We start from the raw sequence: 19,718 nt of genomic DNA, 5'->3' as shown, positions 1-19,718 counted from the left end.
AGCATGTTTCTAGGCTTCTAATTCTCTAACACTTATTATAATTTCTCATAAACCTAATTTAGAGTCATTCTGTTTCATCATATAGATTGTCTTTAGAAACTTACAATACCACTTTAACATCTTTTGCATCCAAGTTAATTCATCCTGGTAATTTTTCGGGGAGAAGCTCAAAAGTTTGAGAGAATCAGAGATTCTCAGAACGGGAGAGTAGATAATCATGGTGGGCAATGGGTAGACTCCATATTTCCGTTAACGAAACCCAACCGATATTTATTTTAGGTCAGCCACATTATCCCTGGACCACACTGAACTGTTGGCAAATTAAAAATCATAATTTCTGGGGAGACTGGGTGACTCAGTTGGTTAAGTGGCAGACTCTTGATTTCAGCTCAGGTCACAGTCTCATGGTTCATGAGATCAAGCCCTGCATCGGGCTCTGCACTGACAGGCCTGCTTGGGATTATCTCTTTCCCTCTCTCTCTGCCCTCTTATGGTCATGCACTCCCTCCCTCTCTCTCTCTCTCTGTCTCTCTCTCTCTCTCTGTCTCTCAAGTAAACATGAAAAAATATTTTTAAAAAGTAAAAATCAAAATTTCTTCTTCTCTGGCTTATATGTCACATCTTCCATCCAGTTTCCTAGCTGGATGAGAGTGGAAAGTCTACTGGTAGTCAGAGACCAGGGGTCTGGTCCCATCTCTTGTCATTCATGTAATCTTGGGCAAATCATATACTCTCTTAGTCATGAAAATTTCTACCCATACTCTGAGCACTTCATATCCCATGTAATTGTCTTTCAAGATTTTAAACCCATAGTGAATACCTTCTTTTTTCTTTTATATTCTTTGATAGTTAAAAAAATATATTTCATCCACTTTTTATAAAGTTAAATAAGAAAATAAAACTTTTCAATTTGTGCAATTAGAATAGTAACTTTACTTTGCCAATAGTTAACACTGTCCTTTCTCTTTAAATTGTATCAAATAACTTGAAGTGAAGATGAGCATTTACATTTTTTTCTTCTCTAGTCAGAAGGATCTAAGTGAGTTGGTTCCTCTTTACTAGTCTTGATCCTGAGACAAAGGAGCTAGTAAATAATATAGGCAAATCTTTTGGTGAAATTAACAATAATGATTGGCTCCATTGTTGAGGGGACAAGACACATAAAACAAAGTTTGAACTAAGAATAGAGTTTAGGGGCGCCTGGGTGGCTCAGTCGGTTAAGCGGCCGAATTCGGCTCAGGTCATGATCTCACGGTCCGTGAGTTCGAGCCCCACATCGGGCTCTGTGCTGACCTTTCAGAGCCTGGAGCCTTCTTCAGATTCTGTGTCTCCCTCTCTCTCTGACCCTCCCCCGTTCATGCTCTGTCTCTCTCTGTCTCAAAAATAAATAAAACATTAAAAAAATTAAAAAAAAAGAACAGAGTTTAGAACAACAATAATAATGTAACCATGATAAGAGAAAAAAATTGAATTAAAAATTCTGTTACTTCCCCTTAGTGCCTTGTCATGTATTTGCAGATATAATTTGTGTCCTGGATTTAGTTAACAGGATCAAAAACATGTTTCTGTGTTGCTACGTATGTGGCCATCCTAGCTGGCTGGGTCCTTGTCCTTTGGGAGGACTGGATGGCCCAGCCAGGACCTAGCCTCTGTGGCGAGGATCGGCCAGTGCGGGAGGTGGGTCGAGGGTTCAGACAGGGCAGGAATCCGATTTAATGTGGTCCAAAGTGGGGGCAGCGAGGTGGATGCAGCCCAAGTATACAGGGGGAATCAGAGAGTGCAAGAGCAAAGAGGACAAGGACAAGAGTGATGGAGTCACTGGAACATGGAACCTGGAGTCAGGGACCGAAGTGAAGAGTGCCTGTGCTGTGAACAGGCCGCTACAGCCAGGAGAGTCCCGGAGAAGGGTCCCAGCTCCGGGGGGGATTGTCCTTTACAACGTTCTGGTTGGGGCATGCCTTGTCTCCAAGACACGATGTCAAGACTTATTTTACGGGCTGTGAGGTATCCCATTGGTAAAAGCTGGCAGTGTTTGCCTACGTGGGGCATGCAGGATGGGGACTTTAAAGCCAGCACAGGCTGATACTTTAACCACTTTTTCCCCCGTTGCCCAGGTTGCAGGCTGCCCTACAGGCCTCCTGTGTAAGAATTCCTCTGGGTCGTCAGCCACCCTGCCCTTTATACTTCATCTCTCCCCCAAAGAGGGTTTGATATTCAGGGTGTTTTCCTCTCCTTGCCCAGTCCCCTGGTGTGTGTGAGTCGTAGGCGTGGTCTGCCTGGCTTTGTGATTCACTGAGTGATGTATAAGCTCAGGCTCCCGCCCAAGCGTTGGCCTGTGTGTGTGTCTACTGCGGGTGATCATTGAACTCGAGCAGAATGTGCCCATGCGCGGTGAAGACTGCCCTGCCCGGTACCCACCGGGTATGTTAAATTCAGGGGGAAGTGGCCTCATTTTGATCTTGTGTATAGGCTGTGATGTCCAATGGACTTAAAATAGCAATACAGTGATGCCTGTCTTTTAGTCCTTCCCTATGTGTCTAGAGAGGGAAGGTTGATGGACTAGGCTTCCTCCGAGTCCCTCGTACCTGTAACGGTGAGTCAAAGATCCTTGCTTCCCTTTTCAATGGGCCAGCACTCATAATCATTCTCAGGATGGGGTGCACTGCAGTGGCCTGATGATGCAGTGGCTTCCTAGGGCTGGACACCACTGCTGCCACATCTGTGGTCGCCATCAGGCTCACCCAGTTCTCTGGTGCAGGAAAGGGGTGCAGGTCTGGGTGGAACTCACCACCTGCAGGTGGAGGGAGTGCTAACCTCATGGGCGCCAGGCAGTATTTCCGTTAGCTTTTGCTGTATAATGACTGCCCCCCTCCCCACTTCAGTCACTTAAAATAACCATTTTAGGTAGCTTCTAATTCCACGTGCGGCTGGCAGTCCTGGGGTCTGTGCAGGGAGTGGATTAATACCCCTGTACTCTGCCCAAGATACAGATCCTCCCAGAGCAAGCCCATGAGGCACCGGATGCATTGGGAGGGGATCAATTCAACTCTGCATTTGTGAGTTTGTCTATGTCCAAGTGTGGGGCCACTTAGACACTGTGGCCTTTTCAAAACATTGAGATACAGCTATTAAAATCTGTTAGCCTCAAGACTGACGGTCTATCCATCAGCCACTGTTTTAAAATGTAGAGTTTATTTTAAAACGAAAAATTTTTTTAAGTTTATTTGTTTTTGAGAGAGAGACAGAGCGTGAGCAGGGGAGGGGCAGAGAGAGAGGGAGACACAGAATCAAAAGCAGGCTCCAGGCTCTGAGCTGTCAGCACAGAGCCCAACGCAGTACTCGAGCTCACAAACCGTGAGATCACAACCCGAGCCGAAGTCGGACGCTTAACTGACTGAGCCACCCAGGCGCCCCTAGAATTTATTTTTTATTCAGGGTCGGTGAGGTCGGCAGATCAGAAGACAATTGCCATTGAAAAGATAGTTTCTTACTTGTAGTTTCTAAGAGGAAGGGGGATGTCATGCCATGCAGGGCCACCCAGGGAAGCACCGGTATTGGTCACAGGCAGAGAGAGTAAGGGAACTGTGGGCAAGTGGCTTTATCGCATCTTTTGTTGGTAGGAGTGTGCAAGGCAGGGTAAGAAGGCTAAGCAGGTTTAGCACTGGGCTAGTTCACACAATTTCAGCAGGCTCAGTGGGTAGGGGCTACCTCTGTTGTGTAATGGCTGGCCCTGGGGTGATTAGGATGGGGGATATTGTCCCAAAGAGTAAGGCACTACTAAAGCATGTGGGTGGTGAGTAGGGGCTATTGCCTCTAGGAATTAGCTAGTGCTGACAGGGGCGGTCTTTCCCCGGTCAGGAAAGCCCAAATGTCAAGCATCAATTTAGAAGCTAGAAAATGTGGTTATTATACCACCTGTGCCTTCTGTGCCTAGGCCAGGTGACCGTGTGGCTCATCCATCTCTGAATGCCCCTAGGAAGTCCTTACTTAGATTTGCCTTCCTACTTCCCTTCGCTTATGGTTCTGAGACTCAGATGGCATCTTGGCAAAAATCGTAGACGTTATACTCTGGAGCGCACGATCCCCCAATCCCTGTCCCTTTGATGATCAGCGAAAGCTGAAGCATCCATGGACCACAAGTCTCCCGACATCCCATCTCAGCCCTCAGTTCGTGCTTGGATTTTGGAGCCACTGTTTGAGAGTCAGATCTGTCTGTTTACTACTCCTTGTTCATAGAACCAAGGCCCAACAGAGTTTATCAGATTGGGACCAATGGCAATCTGCATTCGATCAGGTTGCTGTATGACTGGCTTGTTGGCCGCCATCACTGCAAGGTAAAAGTGAAAGGGCATGCCTCTTTCGCAAGGACTCTGCTTTTTGTGCTGACAATCTCCTCACTTCCTCTGATGAAATAGAAACTCTGGCTGCTGGTTAGTGCCCGAGGCAGCCAAGCAACGGTCACCGAAAGGCACCCCCCGCCCCCGACACATCAGGGAATGGACATTAGCCTTACTTTTTAAATCCACATCTTCCCAAGGTCCAGTGGCATCCAACACACAGTGTTACCAGGGTGAAGCAACACCTCTCCCTGGCTACTGGGATGGCTTCTGGAAGTCCATCAGCCTGGTCTGAGCTCCCGGTCTACTCTCAAGCCTTTCTCTTAGCGGCTTCCAGAAGGTGAGGGTGTGCCAAGACTGTCTGTGTACCAAAGGGGAGGCCTGTAGTTCCCAAGTAGATGCAGGCTGTTTCGTAACAGACGCTCAGACAGCAGCTGGGAATGTATGTAGTTAAGTCCTTCCCAGGGAGGAACTGGGAGGTGGGCATTTTCCCTTGCTTCCTCTGTGTTAAGCCCAAGCGTAGAGTCATGGGACATGCTCCTACGCCTGTTGAAAAACCGCTTCTTTGTTTGGCTAATAGCCCTTTGGGACTAGTGAATGCAAGCCCTGTTGGTTAGGAGAAGTAGGCGATTTAGGGGCCCATCCCTCAGCTGATGGCTGTAAATGTTGAGGCACTAGCTGTGTGGACCAACTCCTTCCTGAGAGATAACTGGCACTTTGGTTTCACTGCTGGAGTGAACCAGAGGGGAGGTGGGGGATGTGCCCACCGGCCGCTTCGGGGTCTGGGACGGATCCGCGTTCGGCACGTAGATGGGTGCTAACTGGAGGCAGGGTCCTCAAGCAGCAGCTTGTAAAGTGTGCAGTCAAATTCCTTCCAGGGAGAGGTTGGACGGTTTGCATGTCCTCATGCCCCCTCCACACCGAGCCCTGTGGATCAGCTGAGGTGAGTGCACGTCTGACTAGTAACTGCTTCTGTTTGCTGTCATCTTGCAGGACTGTGAGTGCAAACCCCACTGGTTTTCAGAGCTAGGCGATCTGGGGGCCCATCCCTGGGAGCCGGCCCTAGGAGCTGGGGCACTGGATGTGCTGTCTAAACCTCTGGGTCCTCGGGGAGAGGCTGGGAGAGGCGTTTTTCCCTCCCAGCACCATCATCGTGTGCCAGCGGTAGGGTTTATGGCAGGAGCGCGTCTCAGCCTTTCCTACTCACTTTGTTTGTTTATATATTTTTAATGTTTATTTACGTATGTATTTTGAGCAAGAAAGAGTGTGAGCGGGGGAGGGGCAGAGAGAGAGGGAGAGAGAGAGAATCCAAGGAGGCTCCACGCTGTCAGTGCAGAGACGGACACAGAACTCAAACTCATGAGCCGTGAGATCATGATCTGAGCCGAAATCAAGAGTCCAGTGCTCAGCTGACTGAGCCATCCAGGCGCCCCTCCTGGTCACTTTGATGTGGGTACTTTCGCAGTGTCCTGATGTATAGGAGCCACTCTGCTGGTCTCTGGATTTCTCTGAGGGAACTGTTCTACGTGGAGTTGTTATTCGGTGTCTTCATGGGAGAAGGGAAATTCAGGAGACTCTTATGGTCCAGACCTAGATAGTTTTCTTTAAATGTTTGTTAACCTTTTTCTTTAAGTCTAGAAATCCCACACATGGTCTTTCTAGCATCATTATCAAATAATCATCTCTTTCTCCTTGTTTACAATACTGTCTATAAAATATACTACATTTTGTAAACACCGTGATCCGTTTTGTACTATTTTGTTTCCTTAATTTCTACTTATTCCTATACCAGTACCATTAGTTTAATTATAAGGTCTTTGTAATATATTTCAGTGTAAGGCCAATTCTCTCTTACTGGCCTTCTTATAAGGAATTTGTTTTGATTTAATTTTTCCCCAAGTTTTTTACTTAAATTCCAGATAGTTTAACATACAGTATAATATTGGTTTCAGGTGTACATGGTATCTTTTCCTATTTATATGTTAAGATTAATTAGATTATTTTGTTGAGTCCTCAGAACTCCCACACCCCAACATGGGTTTTATAGAGAACACAATAAGCCTACAAATTAATTTGAGAACAGCTGGCATCTTTATGTTTAGCTTTTTCCATACAGCAGCATACAATATATCTTTAAAAAAAATTTTTTTTTAACATTTATTCATTTTTGAGAGTGAGAGACAGAGCATGAGCGGGGGAGGGGTAGAGAGAGAGGGAGACACAGAATCCGAAGCAGGCTCCGGGCTCTGAGCTGTCAGCACAGAGCCCGATACGGGGCTCGAACTCACGGACCGTGAGATCATGACGCAGTCAAGTCGGACGCCCAAACGACTGAGCCACCCAGGCGCCCCTAATGTATCTTTTATATCTCTGAATTCAGTTAGGTAGTTTCATATACATTTCTCATTAGGATTTTTCTTAGTTATTTGTTGTCTATTACTACTTTTCAATGGAATTTATTAGTTTACCTTCTTTTTTTTTTAAAATTTTTTTTTTTTCAACGTTTTTTATTTATTTTTGGGACAGAGAGAGACAGAGCATGAATGGGGGAGGGGCAGAGAGAGAGGGAGACACAGAATCGGAAACAGGCTCCAGGCTCCGAGCCATCAGCCCAGAGCCCGACGCGGGGCTCGAACTCACGGACCGCGAGATCGTGACCTGGCTGAAGTCGGACGCTTAACCGACTGCGCCACCCAGGCGCCCCTATTAGTTTACCTTCTTAAATGGAAAGTTTTAAGCATGCATCCCTTGAACTGATCAGAAGAGGATGTCTTTTAAATTTTTTAACAGGTTTTTTTTTTTTTTATCAGGGGTGTGTTGGGGAATTGGAGTACAGACATTCCACTGGTTTTTGTGTGTGAGTTTTGTACCCGTTCTTATTAATTCTGACAACTCTTTAACTGATTCCCAGGGGCTTATCATATTTATTTGTTATATATAATATGTTTATACATAAATATATGTAATTGTATTTTATACATAATGTAATGTAATAAATACAGTAGGATTATTAATTCACATTTTCCTTTTGTACATATATATACACTTGCCATATCCTATGTAATGATTCTTTCCCAGAAACAAAGAATTGAGTGTACATGTTAAATTAAGGAGGGCTGAATCATTTAGATTTTGAAAAGTTGCAATTAAAATAGCTTGGGTAAGGTTTACAGACTTCTACTTTACATGAATAAAAGCATTCTGAAAAGTGGCAGAGTAACCACAGTAGATAATTTTCTGGAAGGCATTCTCCCAAACCAGCGATTGACAGGTGGAATCAGATGTGTGTGGATTGTTGCTGGTCTGGTACTACAATTAAGCTCTTACCTTTTCTTTGCTCTCAAACAGAAAGTTCTGACAAAGGATGTGGTGGCTTCAGGGCCTCTTGGAAACCACACAAGTGGTGCCCTTGCGTTGAATTCTATGTTAAGAAAGGACCGTTGCTGTACTAATGAACCTTGTTGAGATACTACTAGTTCAGTTCCCGTTACTTCCAATTGGGGCCTCCAGAATTCTCTGAACCCTGCCAGGTCTCTGGCTGGGGCCATGTTAATGTTTCCACTCCAGAGCTTGGCTGCCAATTTTGATTTTTTTTCCTGGGTAGGATTTCCTGAATCGTTATGACATAAAAAGTCATTTGCTTTGCCTTTCATAGTAGAAGCTTTCTTTTTTTAAAAAAAAAATATTTTGAAGTAATTTCAGTCTTCCAGGAAAATTGCAATTATATACAAAGAATTTCCATATATCCTTCACCGAGATTACCCAACCGTTGACGTTTTACACATTCGCATCATCATTCTCTTTCTCTGCTCTGCATGAGTGTATGTGCATGTATGTACGTGTGCACACACATTCTTTTTTAGAACCACATGAGACTAAATTTGCAGATGTGCCGTCTTTTACCCTTAAATTCTTCAATATATATTCCCTAATAACAAGGACATTCTCTTACATAATACTGTATAATTATCAACATCAACACAACTGATGAAAATGTTGCCAATTGTCTTGTTATTGTTGTCTATAGCAAATAAAGAAATGTGGGGGTGGGGTGGGGAGGGGGGGCGATCCAGAATCCAACCCAAAATCACACCGGGTATTTATGTCTTCTTAGTGTCCTTGAATCTATTCCTCGGTCTTTGTCTTTCATGACCTTGAATTTGTGAAGACTGTAGGCGAGTTATTTTGTGGACGCTTTCTCCTAATCCTAAATCTTCAACTCATTCCGAAGGTATGACCTTTAACTTGCAATTGAACTCCTGTTATCTTAATTTTCGTATCCAACCTGAAAACACTCACCTGCTATCTGTGCTTGAAGAGCTCAGAGGTACAAGGGCAAAAACGTGGGGAGGGGATTGACATTTGCCGAGCACCTGCATAGTCCCCGTACCGGACAGTTGATAAACATCCGTTTCATGAGCACATCCTGTAGCATAAATTATGATTATTGCTATTATGCACATTGTGCAAATGAGGAAGCAGATGCTCAGAGATTGTAACCTGCCCAAAGCCACGCAATTGGACCTAGGACGGTTTAGAGCCCAACTCCTCGATTTCGCCACACACTCTCTGTAAGGGCACTTGATCTACCTTGACCCTTAGCCACACTGGGTTCTATATAGACCTTGACTTCTGCAGGGTTTCTGGCCTTTGGTGGAGGTTATTAATTTACTGCCTTTTTCCTGCACTGAAATGTGAGCCAGCTCCTGAGGAGGAGAGACCAGAGTTATTGACTTTGTCGTCCTTTGCCTGACTCAAAGCCTGGACTGTAAACGGTTCTTGAATGAAGACATTGGAGCATGTGAAGTCTAAGAGGAATAAGAAACACGTCTTGTGGGCTCAACTTAAGTTTTCCATATTCAGGGATGTGACCAGTGCCTGAGCCCTGGAGCTAGACTGTCCCTCTTTCTTTAGGGAAACACTGGCTTTGCTTGGAAGACATGCTCTTCTGATTCCCTTCTGACCTCATTAGCAACTGCTTCTTCATCTGAGTGGATTTATCCTCACCTCTCTGACTCTTACGCATTGGATTGCCCCGAGTCCAGTCCTCAGATTTCTTCTCTCCTCTCTCTGCGTTGACCTACTTTCTATTCTCTCATCTCATGGCTCCAAACAGAGCATGGCTACTTTAAAATTCATATCCTGGCCTGGATCTTTCCTGAACTCCAGGCTCCCGTCTGCCTGCTTATTTTACTTGGATGCCTTATAAGCGTCCTAAACTTAACACGTAGAACTGAAATCCTGGTTTCCCTTCCACCTCAGTAAACGGAAACTCCATCCTTCGTGTTGCTCAGACTCAACACTGTAGATTCATCCTTGATTTTCTTTTTCTCTTGTATCCCACACACAGCACAGCAGAAAATTCTATCATATTTCAGGGGCTGGGATCATGATACCAGGTTCATTTTTTAAACACCTTTCTCCCTGAAAATCAAATAGACAGCTAGGACTGAATTGTGGCCACTCAAAATTCATCTGTCGAACCCCTCACCCTCCAATGTAGTGGCATTTGGAAAGGAAGCTTTGGGAAATAATCAGATTTAGATGAGGTCATGAGAGTAGGGCCTTCATGATGGAATTGATACCTTTATAGAAGAGATATCAGAGGGGCACCTGGGTGGTTCAGTCGATTGAGCTTCCGACCTCAGCTCAGGCCATGATCTCTCAGTCCATGAGTTCGAGCCCCGCATCGGGCTCTGTGCTGACAGCTCGGAGCCTGGAGCTGCTTTCAGATTCTGTGTCTCCCTCTCTCTGACCCTCCCCGACTCATGCTCCGTCTCTCTCTCTCTCTCTGTTAAAAATAAATAAACATTAATTTTTTTTTAAAAAAGAAGAGATATCAGAGAGCTTGCTCTCTTTCTCTCTGCCCTGCAAGCACACAGCAAGAAGCAGTGTCTGCAAGCCAGGAAGAGAGCTCTCACCAGAATCTAAGCATCCTGACACCCTGATCTCAGATTCTGGACTCCAACGCTGTGAGAAAATAGATTTCTGTTCTGCTGTTTAAACAACCCAGTCTATGGTATTTTGTTATGGCAGATCAAGGTGACTAATCATAGATCAATCAGCATAGTGAATGGAAAAATTACCCATGGAAACCACTTTTGAGAAAACTAGAGGATGGAAAATCCCCACAAATCTCCCCTCAGAGGACAGACACATTCAAATAAAATTTAGACACATTCAGACATATTTCGAATTCAGACCTATTGTCTAAACCCCTACCAGCAATAGACGGTTGTAGAGCAGGAGTGGTGGAAAATGAGAATTGAGATCCTCAGAAATGTCTAGCGAATAATCTCTTCTGTAAATTCACAGCATGACACAGAAGGAAAATAACCAGAAATAGAAAATGCATTGAGCAGAATAGGAATCCGGGGCAAGGAATAAAGAAAGTGTGGGGAGGGGAGGGCAGCTCAGGGGAGGTGGATTCCAGAAGGCGCTGTCAACGCGGAGTGCGAACCAGGGCTGGAGGCAGAAAACCTTCCTGAACCAGTCCCCCATCCTTTTAATCTAAAAAATTCCATCACTGTTTTTGGACAAACTGGGTCACCTGTCCCACAGACTGCCCCCTTTCTGATTTTGTCTTTTCGCCACCTACATTTCCTGCAAACTAGACATTAGCTCTGAACACTTGATTGGAGGAAAATTCAGTTTTTTGACAGAAATTCTATATTTTAATACTTGATGATTACTGGGTCCTGCATCACTCCAGGAAGGACTTAATGTCTGGTTTTCCCCCTTTGCACAGTGGAAGGTTGGTCCACCGGTGACGACTTGATCCTTCGGCCGTGAAGACGTCTACCAACTGACTAACTCATCTGACTGGTGACCGTGAAGTCCAGCCACCTGTTGCCAACACTGCCATGGTCATGACCACCCCCATCTCTCACCTGGAGTGTTGTAACAGACTCCTCACCTGTGACCTGCTTCTTGCTCCCCAGTGGCCTCTTGCCCGTGAAGGAGATGGAGCGATTTGTTTTTTTTTTTTTTAAATGTTTATTTAGTTTTGAGAGAGAGAAAGCGTGAGCAGGGAGGGGCAGAGAGAGGGGGGGACGGATGATCCAAAGCAGGTTCTGTGCTGGTAGCAGAAAGCCCGATGCGGGAATTGAACTCACGAACCATGATGATCTTGACCAGATCTTAAACGATGCAGCCACGCGGGAGTGATTCTTTAGAAACCCGGGTCCCCTTCTATTATTACTCTCTGCTCAGGACTCTCCAGCTTCTTCCTAACTCACTCAGAGTAAGAGCCAATCTTCTGCACTGGCGTCCTGGGTCTCAGGGATCTGGCCCCCACCATTTCCACGGGCCCTGCCCTTCCTCACTCCCTGCCTCCTCCCTGTGTCTCGCATCCACGATGTGCGCGTCCCTGGCCGGCCTTTGCACTTACGGCTGCCTTGTCTGAAATACTCTCCCCCACCCCGGAGAGCTGCCGGCTCCTACCCTTCCTTCTCCCGAATCTTTCCTTAAATGTTCCCCTCCTCAGTGAGGCCTTCCCTGATCGCTCTCCATAAAATTATAACTCTTGCCTTGGTGCCGCCTCTACCTTTTCCCTGCTTTGTCTCCACAGCACATAAAACTCTCCGATGGGATTTCATTTGCCTGCTCATGTATGTATTCTCTGCCTCCTCACTTAATCTGCCTGCAGGTGGGGACTGAACTTGGTCCCACGCCGCTGCCTCGGTGTGGTTGGCACCGCTTAAATAACTGATGAAGGGCTGTGCACTCAGGCCTCAGACACCCCTGGCTGAGCCGAACCTGAGTGTACAGCCGAGGAATACTGTACCTGAAGGGTGAATTATAGTATTTTTTTAAATTTCACTTATTTATTTTGAGAGAGGGAGAGACAGAGTGTGAGCGGGGGAGGGAGAGAGAGAGGGAGCGAAAGAATCCCAAGCAGGCTCCGCCTTGTCAGGGTGGCCAGTGCGGGGCTTGAACCCACGAACCGTGAGATCATGGCCTGAGCCAAAATCAAGAGTCAGTGGCCTAACACCTGAGCCACGCAGGGGCCCCACCAGTATTTTTATTTTACAGTATCTTTAATGCAAATTTTGCCTATACTTAACTTTTGCTTTCTGCATTCACTTTACAACTTAATCCCCTGAGTAGGAATTTTTTTTTTTATTAAAAAAAATATTTTTTTCTACTGTTCATTTATTCTCGAGGGAGCGACAGAGTGTGAGGGGGGTGGGGCGGACAGAGAGACGAGGAGACACAGAATCCAAAGCAGGTTCCAGGTTCTGTCAGTACAGAGCTCATCGTGCGGCTCGAACTCACGAGCGGTGAAATCATGACCTGAGCTGAAGTCGGATGCCCAGCTGACTGAGCCACCCAGGCACCCCCGCCCCTCCCCACCCAGTGGGATTTGACTCCACTATAGAAGGTGGTGTCCATGTGGCCTCTTTCATAAAACAAAAACCCAGCAGCCCGAAGGTCTTTAAAGCCACTGACCACAATGAGCAAGCTCATTGTGCTCGTGTCACTGGCTTCAGGCATCAAATATACCAAAAAGATGTGCCAATTTTAAGAATTCAATCCCCCAAATGTGAAGTTTTCTTGCTTCCAAGTCAAAAATACTCGTCAGCACGGTGCCACTCACAGGCAAAAACCTGTAAATCTGACTCTAAAAAGCACTGCAAAGTAATACAGGTCTTTAGCTGAAGCTTTCCTCTTCCTTTCTCATGGGGCTGTGGAGGAGGGGGCAATTGCCTTGTCACAAGTTCACCAAGATTTCCTACCACACTCGCGACATCGCCCATTCTGAAAGGAAGGAGTCACCTACCTACCTTCTTGCCTTTCGGCTTCTCCAGGCTCTTCTCCCTCCTCTCTGCCTTGTCCCCAGGCTCCTTTCTTCAACGTGTCCCATGACATTTCTAAGGTAGATGAGTAGCTTTCCTTGTTTGGTTTTGGTTTTGGTTTTGGTTTAGGTTTTTCCCAGCAAGGACCGCCTTCCCCAGCCAGCACCCTTGTACAAATGCGTGTCTTCCCCACCCCCCGCCCCTGCCTCCCCTGCCCAGGTGTGGGCTGAGCAGCCTCGTCCGTTCTGGCATTGTCTGCGCCCCTCTGTGGGCTCCCTCTCCTGTGCTATCTTGGCTTCTCAGTTGGGTCTCATCCCCTGACTCCCGTCCCGCAGCCTGCACCGCTTGAGTGATCTCTCGAAGAGTGTAGAGGACAGACATCCGAAACACCTACTTCTCACGATTAAGCATAAACAGGACACGCCTTTGCCAAGCCCACCTAATTGTGGCTTGTTTGTTTAATATCAAAATGCTCTCAGATCTACATAAGCCACTTGCTTTTTCCTCCAGATCCGCTGAGCCCTGATGCATGAAGCATCGGTAATGCTGTTTCTCTTTACGTCATTAAGGATGGGGATGTGCTAATGTCCATATCAGTTGGAAAGCTTGAATCATTTTTCAAACTTTCCCATCAGGCCGTTTTCTGTATTATTATTCTGGATTAATCTACTTTCGGTAGAGTTTTACGGTATCATTAAAGTATTTAGATCCCAAATGATAGATTTAATGGCCTTTGTTATCACCCCAATGATGTAGGCCTAATTTTATGGTTCACCTGTTTTTGCTGTTTACTTTCTTGAGCTGCAGCCAAGCTGAAGAAACTGTGTGAAAACAGAGTCTGATTGCCCATGAAAGACAATGCCACCTTATTTTGTAAAAAGAAAACCTGGATTCTCCTAAGTCGGCCCCTGAAAGGGACTCTGCCCGTGGGGATGGTGGAAACGTAAACCCCGCAGCCCCTCATCTTCTCCCAGGTGATGCCTCAGTCACACTGGCTCCAAGGACATGCTCTAGGTCAGGTGAGGAGCCGTAACCCTTGTCTCCACAGATTGTGGCACTGTGGACGTGAGATCGAAACCTTTTGTTTATTTACTTTCAACTTGAATTTTCCTGAACATGTGATAAAAGGAAAGTCTAAAACATCTAAAAAGTGTACTCAGCCCCCCAGCCCTCGTTCCCTGAGATAACTAGGGTAACCGACTCATTTTTTAACTTCTAACATTAAAACAAATTTTTTACGTTTCAATGTAAGAGAGTGCAAGTGGGGGAGGGGCAGAGAGAGGGGAACAGAGGGTCTGAAGCGGGCTCTGTGCTGACAGCCGTGAGTTCCATGTGGGGTTCGAACTCACAAACCAAGAGGTCATGACCCGAGCCGCAGTCAGATGCTCAACCGACTGAGCCACCCAGCTGCCCCGGGGTAACTGATTTCTTTATAACCGTTCAGAGGCATTCTACACTTAGACAAATACTGATATGATTCTCCGTTTCCCCTTTTCAGACGTGGTGCCACACTGCACATACTGGCACAAGTGACCCTCTCCTTTGCTCCGTCTCGGAAAGTCTCCAGTGCGGAAGTCCCCGTTCTTTTCTCTTGGCTCCACGATGACCTGTTGTATGGCTGTCCCATAATGTATTTAGCCTCTCTCCTGCCGATAGGCATTTGGGTCATTTCTTATCTTTTTTTTTCACTCCCAAAGTGCTTCAGTGAAAAACAATGAATAACTTCCTTTGCACATATGTGAAGTATGTAGGACAACTTTCTAGAAACTGCTGGGTCAAAGAATAGGTGCACCTCGAGCGTAAATACATATTGTCAAATTTGCATTAATAGTATTGCAATTTATACCCCTGCACCCCCCACCCCACACATACACACAAGTAGTGTATGCACTTAATCAGAGTTTACAAGAGGCCTAGGTTTAATGTAAGGAAATAAACCTGGTGGCCTGAAGCGGGATAATATCGTTTATGAGACATGGCTTACCGGTCTTTAGTTTGTGATCCAGTAGAGGAATGCTTTGCTTCCTAGCTCTCAACTCGCTTGCACAGAGCAGGAACTCTCGGGGAGGGGGGTAGTTGTTTTCTGCCCCCCGCCCCCACCTGCCTCACATCCTCCCACTTCTCTGAGCCAGAAGGGAACACAGATGCCTTAGGTATTGCAACTGAGGGAATAGGACACATAGTCTTTTTCCGATTTCTACTGAGCAAGGTCACCAAACAGATGTGACTGCCAGCTGACCCATGAGCCGGTCCCAGGCACTTGGAGGCTCCTCACCCTGTTCCCTGACCTTGGAATGTGGGTTCCACTTGTCTTTCCCATTCCCACAGGCTGCTCCGTCCAAGGAGATGGCCTTGAGATGGTGATGTGGTTTTGAAAACACTTTCATGGGACACGTGACTGAGTCCAGTTAGAGTCTCTTTACAAACTTAGATTTGGCAGGCAGGTGCAAGGATCTGTTCGTGCTGGTGCCTCAGATAAGCCTTGTATAGAAGTTCCCCTCACTTGTTAAAACTGCTACCTACTGACCTCGAGTGGCCTATCACCTCTTCAGACTCTCCTTCCCTCTGTGATGGGCACTGGCTTCAAATTTCATCTGGGAAGCTCCTGAAAAGTTGCAAACAAGCAATGTCCATCCTTCCAATACCAACATCTGCCTCAACTAGAACTAAGCCAGAGACTGAACACGAGGAGAGAGCAGGTAGCAGAAAGATTGAGGAGACCAAGGGGTCAAGGAAGGTAGAAAAGGGAGAAGGGATAAGGGAGAGAGATTTCTCTGCTGGCAGGAGAGGGAGGCTCTATGGTGCCCCTAGAGAATGTTACGGGCGGCATCATTTTCTCTCCTTGTCGACTACATGGTTTTTGTAGGATGTGTGAAAAGAGTCACATCAGGACAGTCAATATTATTCTGTGGGAGCTTAAAGTTCGAGGACAATTTCTTTTGCTCTCAATCTTCTAATTTTCCTAAATATTGCTAAAATTCTGATACAAGTTCCCATTGCAAAGAAAAAAATACTAAACCAAACTATTTGTAATAAAAGATGGTTGTGGCAGAGTTTGCTATATGTTCACCATGGTCTCTTCTTTTTTCTTTCTGGGCCAGAGTCAGATTCTATTTTTCTGCTTTCCTTATGACTTGGTGGGGTCCTGTGACTATATTCTGGCCCAAGGAATGTGGGCAGAAGTGACGTGCACCATTTCCAGGCCTGGCCCCTCATACCCTTCTCCTCTCCCCCTGTGAAATCACGTCTACTCTCTTTTCTTCTCCTTTGTGTACAGCTAGAAACAAAAGACGTCAAGGCCTTACGCCACTTCTGGCTTCAGTAAAGCCAGAACACGGGAGGAGCTTGGAGCTCTGAGTTCTGCTTGACGAGAGCAAGTAGGAGAACCTAAGTTTTATGCCCCCATTAAGTAGATGTTAGTCCTCTCCTCGGATTGGTCTCTGCTGGCAGGTTGCTGTTGCACCCAGGTACTTGAAGGTACTCATATGCGTCTGAGCGAGGAGGCATATGGGAGCAGGGGTAAAATTGCACTTCATTACATAGCTTTCCCCTATTTCATTTCATTTTATTTTATTTTAATTATTTTTTTAATGTTTATTTTTGAGAGACAGAGACAGAGACAGAGCACAAGCAGGGGAGGGACAGAGAGGGAGGGAGACACAGAATTCGAAGCAAGCTCCAGGCTCTGAGCTGTCAGCACAGAACCTGATGTGGAGCTTGAACCCACAAACTGTGTGATCCTGACCTGAAGTCGGACACTTAACCGACTGAGCCACTCAGGCGCCCCTAACTTTCCCCAATTTTAAATAAAAATCTCGGGGTACCTGGGTGCTCAGTCAGTTAAGCATCCAACTTGTGGTTTGTGTCTTCGAGCCCTGCACCAGGGTCTGTGCTGACAGCATGGAGCCTGCTTGGGATTCTCTCTCTCTCTTGTTCTGTCCCTTTCCCACTCATGTTCTCTCTTTCTCTCTCTCTCTCAAAATAAATAAATGAATATTTTAAAAAATAAGTAAGAATCTTGCCCTTAATTAGCGGAGGAGGTCAGATAATTCTTTGTGAAACCTCTTGAAATAAAAATAAAACAAAATCGAAATTTACTCTGCATACTAGAATATACTTCTGGGTGTGTTAAACTCTATGCCCGTTGGCCTCCACCCCTTAGACCCCAGGGAGTAGAGCTGAAGCGATCCCTGGCTATAGGAAAAATTTGTTGGCCTGTAGCATGGACAGGGGAAGAAGAGACAAGGGAGGGTGGCAAGGGGCAGAACGCATGAGGGAAGACTGGCATTTGTAGGGGACTTACTCATATATCAGGGCCTGTGTTATCTGTGTTGAATGTATTTTCTCACTTAACCAGATGGGACAGGTGTCAGCCTCCTGTTATAGATAAGGAAGCGCAGACTCTGAGAAACGTCACTGACTCAATGATATGGAATCAATGAGTGATGTAAGTGTAGGCTAAAAGAACATGGTTGTATCAGAATGCAGAAGTATCAGAAATGCAGAAAGATTAGAGGTGGGAGGAAGGAAAGTCAGAGAAGGAAAGAGAGAGGACGGGACAGAGTACCTCCTCCCCAGTGACTCACCCAGTTTCCTCTGAAGGTGTTTGCTCTGTAACAAAGCCTGCAAGTCACGGAAATTGCTTCAGTCATTTTTATTCTCCAGGACACTTTGTCCCTTAAGGAGTCTGTTCAGTCAAAGAGCTCTCAAAAGACTGCATAAACTGAAGATACCCAGTGCCTTTTATGTCTCGTCACCAAACTGACAAAGACAGAATCAGGCACCATTAGTTCTGATGTTTCCGTCCACACAGGTCTTCATTAGAGCCCTTAAACATAACCATTTAAGAAGGCATCAGCTTTTGGGGAAAATACTTTTTGAAAGCTAACTTAATGAAGTCATTTCTACATAATCTGGAAGCAGAAATGTCTTTTATGATTGAATTTTTATTTTCAACATATTGACTAATGTCGGGATTATTATGTATCACAGTGAGCTGAACAAGCACATACTTTGCTCTGAGTTGGCATAGGTGTAGTCTCAAAAGATTAAAATGGCAAAGACAGGGAGGGGTGAAATTAAATTAAGTTTCTGCTTAAGTAAGAGGAATGGTACAGTATCCCTGTTCTTTGCCAACAATTTTAGCTTCCAAAGATGTATGCTGTTCCTAGTATTTGCTGGTATTTGTTCCCCAAAGAGATGCCATTGGAGATGATTTGATTTACCCATGGTCAATCAGGGCCTAGGGCCCTCTAGTGGTTTCCTGTTGAATAGAATCTCAACTTTGATAGACTCACAAGGCTCTGAATCTGGCTACTAACTTCTTACCTCCCAGTTTCCAACCTTGTCTCATACCTCCCTTCCACACTCATTGTACTCCAACCATGGAGATTCCTTAACTGTGTCCACCTCTTTCCCGTCTCATGATCTTTGCACTCGCACTGAAATCAGAGATGGTGCCTGGTCACTCTGTCAAAGGTAGTGCCTCGTTCCACATCTATTTACTTTCCATCACATCATTCTGTTTATGTTTGCATGGCACCGAAGCACAATCTGGATTTACTTATCTTTATTTTTTTTGAATTTATTTGTTCACTGGTTTGCTGCAAGTCCATATGTCCTGCGATTATTGGATTTGCCTTTGCTCACCAAGACGTGAGCACCATGGGAGCTGCTAGAAAACATGTTCCTGAGAATGTTCTTCAACCTTTAGGACATTTTATAACTGCAAACGACTAACGGTTAGCATTTCTTTACCTTCCCTGGTACAAAGTGTAACTTACCAGGCAAAACGCTGGTCATTGTTAGTTTAAGTCTCGTATAATTGAAGAAAAATTCTGACTGGGTCTCCAAACTATAACCTTTCAAGACACAGAGGATCAAAATGGAGGGGAATGCCTCCTTTTGAATGGAGGAAATATATCTGTTTAACTCAAGGTGAGCTGCTGGCCAGCACAGTGCCTGGCACATTATAGACATTTAATAACTTCTTGTTGAAACACTGAATAGATAAAGCTGCATTTATTAAAATCATCTAAGATCATTTTTCTTGGCGAACTTGGAGGATCTTAGAGGATGAGAGAAGAGCCAGAACACTGAAAATGGGCAATCATTGTGAGAATTTGCAAAAAGTGGAAGAAGGTAGATTTCAAAAATCGTAAGTGATGAATTTAGTGGAAATCCCAAATAAGACATGACTCGTAACAGCTAACAAAAACTGACTGTGGTCTTGAAGAACTCATTCGCAAAGAACACCTCAGGTTAGACATACTATTTCTTTTTCATAGAATTAATATATTAGACTACAATAGAGACATTAAGAAAATGATGACTCTGGAGTTCAGAATGGTTCTCTACCTAACATAGTGCCTCATCCCAGGCCCTAAGGAGGCACTTGAAGCCTGACTGATGAGAATAATGTGATAATTTGGCGATAATCACTTTCTAACTTGTCTTATTCAACAATTTATAGTCTCCAAATAAAAAGATGTTTGAATATATGTAGGTCACATGAATCTGAGAATAACCAACAGTTTGGTTAAGAAAATCAGAATTCAGGGGCACCTCGGTAGCTCAGTCGGCT

General features: G+C 45.3%; 1 long non-coding RNA gene across 3 annotated transcripts; it reads left to right on the top strand.

The window, feature by feature from the left end:
* The first annotated feature begins 2,210 nt into the window (after positions 1 to 2,210).
* LOC131494940 (uncharacterized) lies at positions 2,211 to 14,956 on the top strand. 3 transcript variants are annotated; one of them, XR_009253665.1, is made up of 6 exons: positions 2,214 to 2,593; positions 4,237 to 4,677; positions 5,216 to 5,280; positions 11,086 to 11,580; positions 13,937 to 14,109; positions 14,634 to 14,956. It is a non-coding gene; the product is annotated as an uncharacterized LOC131494940 (long non-coding RNA). The 3 variants fall into 3 exon arrangements; XR_009253666.1 differs by lacking the exons at positions 13,937 to 14,109; positions 14,634 to 14,956 and having other exon boundaries at positions 2,211 to 2,421; positions 2,523 to 2,593; positions 11,086 to 11,309; XR_009253667.1 differs by lacking the exons at positions 13,937 to 14,109; positions 14,634 to 14,956 and having other exon boundaries at positions 2,220 to 2,593; positions 4,237 to 4,334; positions 4,538 to 4,677; positions 11,086 to 11,309.
* The last annotated feature ends 4,762 nt before the right edge of the window (positions 14,957 to 19,718 follow it).

The sequence above is a fragment of the Neofelis nebulosa genome, chromosome 14 (genome assembly GCF_028018385.1).
Source record: "Neofelis nebulosa isolate mNeoNeb1 chromosome 14, mNeoNeb1.pri, whole genome shotgun sequence".
Lineage (NCBI taxonomy): Eukaryota > Metazoa > Chordata > Mammalia > Carnivora > Felidae > Neofelis > Neofelis nebulosa.
Note: the sequence above shows the minus strand (reverse complement) of the source record. Positions and strands in the feature narration are given on the sequence as shown.